General features: G+C 34.4%; 1 long non-coding RNA gene across 2 annotated transcripts; it reads left to right on the forward strand.

Moving 5' to 3' along the window:
- The first annotated feature begins 613 nt into the window (after positions 1 to 613).
- On the forward strand, positions 614 to 2,932 carry LOC122281105. Of its 2 annotated transcripts, none has more exons than XR_006230153.1 (2): positions 614 to 1,851; positions 2,493 to 2,932. It is a non-coding gene; the product is annotated as an uncharacterized LOC122281105 (long non-coding RNA). The 2 variants fall into 2 exon arrangements; XR_006230152.1 differs by having other exon boundaries at positions 614 to 1,137.
- Positions 2,933 to 10,099: the final 7,167 nt, after the last annotated feature.

The following is a 10,099-nucleotide window of genomic DNA, read 5'->3' on the forward strand; positions in this document are numbered from 1 at the left end:
GTCTCTCATGTCAAAGAAAGAGGTGCATTCATTTGAAGAATGAATCAATTTGCAAACAGCCGGGTATGGCACACTTGGGTGGAGGGGGTGATTGTTGACCAGCCACCCAAGTGGCATGACTTGTACATGCACCGTAAGGTGCATTGTCTTGTTAGGCACCATTCGGTGCCTTGTTTCTATTAGGCTTCCACTCCGTATTTTCAGCAGCTGATTGCTGCACCGAAATCAGCAGCTGAAGAGAACTTCTCCTATAAATAGGAGAGTTCTGATCAGCAGAAAGAAGTGTGGGTGAGAAGAAAAGTAGAGAGAAAGAGGGACGTGAGAGAGAGATAGAAATTTGTAGAGTGATTTGTAAATCTCGTACAAATTCTATAAAAGATGCTCCAGTGGATGTAGGCAATTTGCTGAACCACTTTAAAATTATTTTGTGTAATTTTCGGATAGGCCTGTGCCACAACACAATTATTTAATAAAAAATAAATTAATATAAAATTTGTATAAAAAAATTAATTCTTTAATTATAAATTTTATCTTCTTTTAAATAATTACGCGAAATTTATAATTCTATAACTAAATATAACATTGCTCTACTAACAATGACAGAGAGAGAAAGACAAGGGGTTGAAGATAAAGGGAGCCACGAGCCGTGCTACAAGGAAGCCCCCTGAGGCTCACGAAATGCACGAAATCACATGCGGATAAGTAGGGTTCAAATTGTAAAACACAAAAGTTCTTTTTCCTCTGCATTTCCAGTCATTATCTTCCCAACGAAGCTTTCTAAATTTTTCTTTACAATTTCGCTGCCTTCCTCCCCAACAAAAATAGGAACAATTGCCTCGTTGAGGAAACACTAGTGATTTTTATGGCCATGGAATTAGAAGCAACAGGTAATTGAAAGAAAGGGAGAAAAACAGTTTAGGAAAACAGAGTACAAGGCATGCACTGCTATGAGAGCCTGTTCTGAGTGAATGCAAGACTGAAGGAAAAAATTGGAGTGACAGATTGATGGTGGAGGGTTGAATGCATGCAGAACAGGTTGGTGGTGAACATTATAGATACTCTAAGCCAAGTAAGTTCAAGAAACTCACATCGGAAGATACTTAGTAAGTTCAAGAAACTCACGACTTCACCGTCAAAGTTAGTTTCTCTTTCTTTTTCTTTTCTTTTTTTGCTTGGAAGTTATTTCCTTTGTTTACTTCAGAGATGCTTTGCTTTTTTCTATGGGTTTTGTTTTTATTTGGTTGGTATATTTCGTTTTGTCAAGAAAAGGTTTCGATTCTATACTTTCATTCAACAGTAAGCTGCTTGAGTGGTGGGAAAATGAATGATTTTGATAATGAAATTTAGTTAGTGCTTTACTGCCGAAGTAGCCATTTGTTTGGACGCTGAGAAAAATGATATGAAAATAATAATCAAAGGTACAACCAAAAAGCTGTGATTTTAGGTACGGTTTCCTTTTGGTTCGCATGTGTTTGCTTGGTAATTATGATAGTTTCTTTAAATGTTGCAACTAAATGTCAAAGGCGTTGGACTAGTCACTAGAATGTATACCTCTTTCTGCATAAGTGCAAGACGGAGTACTGATGGCTGTATCTTTATTCTTTAAGTTAAGAGCCTTAGCTGAGTTAGCGTCCTAACTCATAAGGAATAGTCACGTTTATCTCGACGTGGTTATCTTCCTTGAGGTCAGTTTGTGTCTTAGGTGAACATAATGTATATTCATAATTTGCCACGACCCAACTCCGTTCATCTCAGTCTGCTTTCGTGCTCGCAAGATGCTAGGGGAAATGATGTTGGTCTCAGCCAATATAAGGGGAAGACGCTCTTGATCGTCAATGTCGCATCCCAATGGTATGCTTTAGCTTTTCATGTTTTATTTTTCTATTTAGACCTGTTAGTGCCTCTGTCTTATCAAGTACAGAAAGTTGGCTCGATTCTGTTGGAGACTGAACATTGGATGATAATATCTGGATCTGAATAAAATTAGCCAGTATGTGAATTATGCTCCTTAACATCGTCATAGCACAACAAAATTTTTAAAGGAATCGAGATTTATATACACGTATTTTCACACCGAAATATCCAAATTCCAACTGGATGTAGCAATAATTTTCTTAAACCAGCACCGGTTACGAAAGAGGATCTAAAGGAGCAGTGACGAACCACCTTTGAAATCCTCTGCCTCCCCCCCTCCCCACTCCCCTTTCTTTCTTGTTATTTAGCTGCAGTATAGGATGATTTAGTTCTGACGTTCACTTTTGAAAGATAGTGGATCTATCCTGATCTGATGTTCACTTTTGAAAATTGTGGTTAGACATGAGAGATTGAGAATTTGAAAGTAGCAGTTGGTTTTTATTTTTTATTTTTTTTAATCATTGTATAATTGTTCAAGACAGATTCAATTCATTCATTTGCTTCCTGGGTTTTTGCCTTTTTTCTCCTAATCTTAGTTGGAGTAATGCCTGATGCAACTTTATTTCATGCATTATAAGGTGGATGTGAATGGTAAAGAAGCTGCTCCGTTGTCTAAGTTCTTGAAGTCCAGCAAAGGTGGCCTATTTGGAGACAATATAAAGTGGAAATTTTCGAAATTTCTAGTTGATAAAGATGGGAATGTTGTTGACCGTCATGCAAAGGTGGCCATAGAAAAAATGAAGCCATAGGTTGTTTTGTAATGGACTTTTGTTTTTGTACTGGACTTTTGCATTTTTATTGGACATGCCACTAAGTAATTATTCTAACATATTTTGGTGTATTGAGAAGTTGTAAATATGTCTCTCTCGAACTTTGTTGGAGCTTGGAGTTGTAAATATGTGTAGCTCTAGTTTTGATAATTTGACAAGTTCTACTAGACTTTATCATCTAGTTGAAGTTTCAGTAAAATTACAAAGTCTAAGAAATGATACTATCAACTATGATTTCCAGTTTTCCAGTTTATATTTTTATTTTATAAATCTGATATAGCATGTTTTCCAGGTTTGTTTTCCATGGATGTCACGTAGAATCCATGAGCCAACAACTCTAGATCCAACAGCATAGGCAGAACGACACTTTTTTTCCATTAATGTGAGTTACCATTCATCAATACCATCCGATACACAATCACAATCCGGAACATGGCATGATCTGTATGAAAACCGGTCTCAACCAACTTTTAATTCTGAGCATAAGCATTAAACTTGGGCCACCTTTTCGCTTGTCAACAAAACCATAATATAATTATCTGAAAGTTCCAATATGATAACATATGAATCATGAAGTAAAGTCCATTCTGACATCAAAAGTCGAATTATCTGCTTTCACTCTATCATCACAAACCTGCAACTATGCTTCTTTAAGAAAAAATCCACAAAAATGCATTAAATCCACAAAAAATCCTTAGATTACATTCAAGCCACATAAATACATTAAATCTACAAAAAAAAAAAAAATATATTAAAGTCCACAAAAATACATTAAATCTACAAAAAAAAAATCATGGATTACATTCAAGCCACATAAATACATTAAATCCACAAACAAATACATTAAAGTCTATAAAAATACATTAAAATCTACAAAAAATAGATTAAACTCCACAAAAAAACACATTAAAGTCCACAAAAATCCATTCAAGCCACAAAAATCATTGCAGTGGTCATGAGCCATCCATCCCATAGTGCAACGGTTGTGAACCATCCAACCCAAAGTGCATCTATAAAGAATAAAATCCAAATATTAACGTGGTGTCGATAAATACATTAAAATATCAAAAAAAATTGGGATCCACTTACACTTTCTTGACTTTGAATCACTATTTCTCCAAGCTGAGATCCAGTAATTTCAAAAACACCCTGGTGATAAATACTCATAAAAACAAAGCAATAAATGATATAACATACCGCGGATGGAGAATTTGAGCTAGATGATGTTTGCATAGATGGCTGTTTTTTCCTGTTTCCCATGCTGAGAATGAGACAAATGCATTATCAATATATGTAGGGACATATAAGCTGTTCAAACAAAAATTACTCTACTTTTGAAAATTAGCAAAAGTAATGCCATTTGTTTCTGATCTTAAATATAACTCAATTTTAAAACATGAAGATATATATGCTACATTTGTATGTGTCTGTAAGATTGAGTGAACTAATAATTAAAATGATGGAAAGCTGTATATAATTGTTTAGAATGAAGTAATTCAATTGCTTAAGCGTTAAATAGAGTGAGGGCTGTATATAGAATCCTTTATAGCATTAGGCCTGTTCATCCGGGTTCTGACCTGGGAATCCGGGTAGACCCAAACCGGAATCCGGATTTCAAATTCGGGCCGGAACCCGGACGGGGTTAACCCAGGTCATAAACGGGCCGGAACCCGGATTAATCAAGATTTTTCAAAACCCGGATTCCGGGTTCCGGATTGAACCCGGTTTTTTTTTAAAAAACCCATATAAAAGCCTAAATGTATCCAATATTTTCACATATATCTCTGATTTTTTTATAAAAAACAAAAGAATAAATTTGATTGTGCACTTTAGAGGTTAAAAAATATCAACTCTAGTATCAAAGTTCCACTTAATTTGCCTAGCAATAAAAAATGCATGTAAAACCAAAAAAAATTCCAATATTCATCTATGCAACTATGCATGCATTACAATACAATCCAATATTATTTGTTATTTATATATTACATTACGAAATACTAAATTACAATATGTGAATTACAAAATCAGTGATTTAATTTCCACACCAAATAGCTACTTCAAAGTGATTGGTCTGAAAGTGATCCTGCAAAAAACAAAATGAGGGAAGCGCTATTTTTCTAGATTATTTGGTTATGGAAGCTCACGATTTCACAGATGATGATGACGATGACGATTTAGAGATAAAGCTCATGATCAAAGCATGCAATCAAATTGCTTCCTATCAAATTACCACTGCTTGCCCAATAATATGTAACCCGATGCATTGGAACAACATCACAAAGTACTTCATCCTTGTACTTCCCAATTGAAAAACTAGCACTTGCTTATTTATCTTAATCTACCCATAATCATTCAACCATTGTAACTTATACGGTATAAAGTGTTTCAAGGTAGGTAAATTCAATTTTTCAACTAAAATAGTGCTAGCCACATCAGTACAACTTTCCCCATCAATGATCATACTACACACCTAGTTGTTTACATAACGTATACTATGAAATATGTTCTCTCTTTGTTGCTCAATATCATCTACCTTAATTTGCGTATTGAGAGCACACCTGGCAATAAGAGACTCACCTTCTACTTGCTATTCCACTCCATTATTGTCACTAGCATCAACCAACTTGGACATCTCATCACTCTCAGTCATCACCTCCCCATTATCACGCATAATCATCACCCGCTTGTTTGGACATTGAGATGTGATGTGCCCTAAACCCAAACATTTAAAATATTTAATATCTCTATTCCTTGAAGGTTGAAAATCTACCTTGGGTTTGTTCTTGCTATTTCTCTCATCTTTCCCCTTAGGTGATTCGGCCTTCCCCTTTGCTACAACTCGATCATTTCTATCACACTTTGGTTTTTAAGGAGTGCTAGAAACTGAAGTATACATTGATGCCCCTTTCTCTTTAACTGTCTATCCACATTCATAGCCATGTGTACATGTCTTCTACCTCCACATAATGCTGCAATTCAACTACATTGACAATGTCTCTATTCAAACCACTTAAAAATCTAGTCATTGTGGCCTCCCGATCCTCTTCTACGTTAGCCCGAATCATAACCACCTTAATCTCTTTATGGTAATTCTCTACACTCCTAAACCCTTGTGTAAGGTTTTGTAATTTTTTGTAGAGGTCTCTATAGTAGTGGCTAGGTATAAATCATAGCCTTATGAGAGCTTTCAACTCACCCCATGTTTCTACAGGTCTCTCATGATTCCTCCTCATATTGGTCACTAATTGATCCCACCAAATAATTACATAATTAGTGAACTTAATTACCGTCAACTTTACCTTCTTCTCCTCTGAATAATTGTAATAATAAAAAATCAATTCTATTTTCTTCTTCTGCTTTAAATAGATTTCAGAGTCATTTCTACCTTGGAAAGATGATATTTTTATTTTGATGCTCTCAAAGCTCCTATCTACCCCATCTCGAACTCTTGGGTTTCTCCTAGGTCCTCTTCCACACCTACCTCTTCTAAGTCTACCCATTTCAACTTCAGATACTATGTCTTCCTCATCCTCATCATCTTCTTCATTCTCATACTTATTTTCAACTCTAGGATCACATCTTCTCCTATCTCGCATACCTTGCAAATTTCTAATCACTGCATCTTGCTGATCCATCATATCTCTCACATCCCCCAACACCAAATTCAACCATTCAAACTGTTATTGTATGGCATGCAACACAAAAAATGAATTATCCGCCTTCTCCTTAGGTGTTGAGTCACTCTAATGATACATTTTTAATCCGCCAAAATAAGAATGTTAGTGGTAAAACCTCACACACTTTCTTACATGTTTACACTTAAATATTGTCACTTCACTAGTGTTTCACTCTTTTGGTTTTTTCCAATACTATTCTCACCCACTCTTACCTTTTACCTTACTTGTTTTTCCTTTTAAGTTTTTAAGAACTAGTTGAACTAAATTAAGACACAACTTTATATTATTCTAACAAGTAATAAATTCAAAAAGAAAGAAATAAATAAAATTATATGGATCCCAATGAATTTGTACGAGGAAAAAAGCAATTAGAAAATAATATACTAAAGATGATATATTCGACCCATTTGAAGATAAAGATCTATCAACACTAAATCACTTCAATTTTTAGATTGCAAAGTATATCAAACAGCCATTTCTAAAATTTCTTTCTTTCTTTCTCTTTTTATTTTTAATTTTTTTATAACTATGCAGCAACCTTTGTATAAGCTAACCTTTTTTACTTTTCTTTTTTTTCATTTGTTTTCAACTATGTAGCAACCTTAATTGCAATTTTCGAAAAGAAGATTGATCTGATTTCAACAACAACAAAAAATAGAATAATCAAAGCAAATATTACAAATCTAGAAATTACAAATATGGAAATTAAAACAAAGATTTGTGTAATCAATTAAAGAATTTGTAGATCTGAATTCTTAAATCAAGTGCAAGAGTAATCAATTGTGAAAATCATAGATCTGAATTCAAACAAGTGGAATTAACAAGAATGAAGAAGGAATCGCAGATCAGAGTAGGAAACCCTAGAACATGCCTAAGACAAAAATCAAAATGCAAGAATTAAAAATGATAAATCAGATCTGATTTGGAACCAAACTCTGAATGCTAAATGATTTAAACCCGTGGGATCAAGATCCCTTAAACCCATAATCAAATTGAAAACTTACTCAAGAAAGCCAAGAATCAAGTTAAGAAGATCTAGACCCGTTGAAATCTTATTTCAAAAACCTATATTTGGTGAGAACGCCACAAAAGTTTTACCTTTGATAAGTTCATAGTTCAATAAAAAATAAGTAGAGAAAACTGAAAAGTTCTTTGAAATTTCATTCAATGTTAAAACTTGTGTAAAATGAAGCTACAAGGTTGTTTTTAATCTCTCCATGAAACCCTACGCCAACTAAGACTTTCATTAATTAAAAGACATTGGCTGAACATTTTCAAGTCTAAAACATCTTAAACTACATGTTTATAGCTAATACAAGAAGTCCAATTAATGAATTAAATATAAAAACATAAAATAAGTCCACACACCTGTACTTACTAAAATAAAGAATCTAGACCCTAGGCTATGCCGCCCCTTCTGTAGCTTGTATCACATGGATTAAAGTAGTTCTTCTTCTTTCCAGCCCATCTTGAATGTTGGAGTCTTATTCGATAAATTAATTTACAAATTTGGACAAGTGGATTACACCAATTTTTGCATTACTTCCTTAATCTTCTTAACTCTTGACCTTATGATTGGCTCTTCTGAAACTTAACCTCGTTGATTCTCATTATTTTCCCTATTTTCAAAAGGATTCGTTTTCGAATTGTCGCCTATATAAAAAAGAGAAATATCATAAACATTAGTATAGTTTTCTTTATTAAGATGTGTTCTTTGTACTGACAAGCTTGGTTTACCTCGGATTAGATGAGTTCATAAAGGCCCGTGTTGAACGTTTTAGCTGGTTTTTTCCACGTTATGGGTCATTGATTTATTTGGTTTTGGGTTATTTGTTTTTGAGAAAATCTTTAAACCGGATACTCCTTTAATGTGAGATAAACGAAAACCAATTACGAACTGACACGTAAGGGATACTCTTTCTCCCCAACAAACCGCATCGCACCCAATCTATCGTCTCATACGGATAGATTACGCAACACGATTTCTCTCTCTCTCTACTGGTCCTCTCTCTATTCAGAACCCACGTCTCCTTCCCCGATCTCTCTACGTCACGCCATACGTGAGCAGCCATGCGTGATCTGCTCCTTCTCTCTCTCTCTCTCTGCTTTCCCCTCTTTTATACAGAACCCACTCCTCCTTCAAGAACCCAGAAACCCAGAACCCACGCCTGCTTGAAATCGATCTCTCTACGTTGCCGATCTCTCTACGTCGCAGCCATACGTGATCTGAGATTATTCGAATCCCTCTGTCCCTCCCCCCCCAAAAAACTGAAACCCATAAAAACTTTAACCCTCCATCATTTTACAACAAGGAAAAAGGGAAAAAAAATCACGTATATTTCTTAATAAACCAAGGCTATTGTAGCAGCTGCCATTATTTAGTACCTGAATTGAATTTATTGTATAATTTGTTATATTTAAAGGTTTGAAGAGTAAATTTCAATACCTGATGGTTACATATTTAGCTCGAAACTCGTATATTATTTGCTGTCATAAAACTCTTACTGATGTTTGGAATTATGTATATTCATGTTTTAACATTGTTATATTTAAAATGGATTTTATGATAAGAAAGTGCATGTACTAAATGTTCTGCAGATAATTTCGGCAATATATTGTGTAAATTTGAATAGTTTTGCTTGGACTGTGTATTGGTTGTTAATAAATATTGATATGCATGCTTATTGCTTGGACTGTCTATTATTAATCAATATGAAGATGCAGTATGATGATGATGATGACAGTGGTGCAATACCACATTGCCATTGTGGGATTCCAGCAAAGCTAAGGATCTCTGCCAAAGATACTAGCTTTAGCAGACGGTTCTTAAATTTTCCAAACTATAAGATGAAGAGACAATGCTCATTTTTTCAATGGATTGATTTTGAACAAGAACTAAACCATTGTTGCAAAATGACATTGGAGTTAGTTCAAAGAAAGAACGACAGGATCAACCAAGAGTGTGTAATGGTTGAAGAAGCAAAATTTAAACTTTTAGAAAAGAAGTACAAGGGAACATTATTCTTGTTATGGTTATGTACCATTGTGCTTTGTGCTATAATTATTTATAATTTGAACAATAATCATGTATGTCAGCCCCAATGCTAATGTTGGTAGGATCTGTGTGTGTTCGGGACCATCAATCTGAATGTAACTGCTCAAGTAAATGAGCTTGATGCTGTTTGTTTGAAGTTAATGTTGTTATCGCTAAACAAAGCCAGTGATGTAATGTTAATGGATAAGCTTGAAGTTAACGTTTTTTGAGTCCTTTTGCTTGTCGGATTGTGCATCTAAATAATATATTGGATCTCCTTTGGTGACGAAAAATTGATAAATCATGTACAGAAATAGGTGCCTTTTTATATAAGTCCATTTTTATTAATAAAAACAAAACCTGTGTTATGAGATAAAAAACAAGAAAAATTACTATTATTTTGATAAGTAAATAACTAGAATGCGTATGAGCCTTTCGTTGGTATGCCTTCCTCACACACAACATTACACAAAACAGAATCAACCTCCACACTAAATTGTCCTACTTGACTTATTCAACAGGCCAATAACTCCTCTACTCTACACAGTGTCACCCACCCCACTATAAAAAAATAAAAAGCAATATGAAATTATCTCCTTTTACCATAGTTCCAGTACCGATTTGAGGACTTGAAGTTAAGCTGTTAAAATAAGTAAAGAAACCATGTACAGAAATGAGTACTGAATGACTAAAAAACCAAGAAA

This window comes from Carya illinoinensis, chromosome 11, assembly GCF_018687715.1.
Source record: "Carya illinoinensis cultivar Pawnee chromosome 11, C.illinoinensisPawnee_v1, whole genome shotgun sequence".
Classification (NCBI taxonomy): domain Eukaryota; kingdom Viridiplantae; phylum Streptophyta; class Magnoliopsida; order Fagales; family Juglandaceae; genus Carya; species Carya illinoinensis.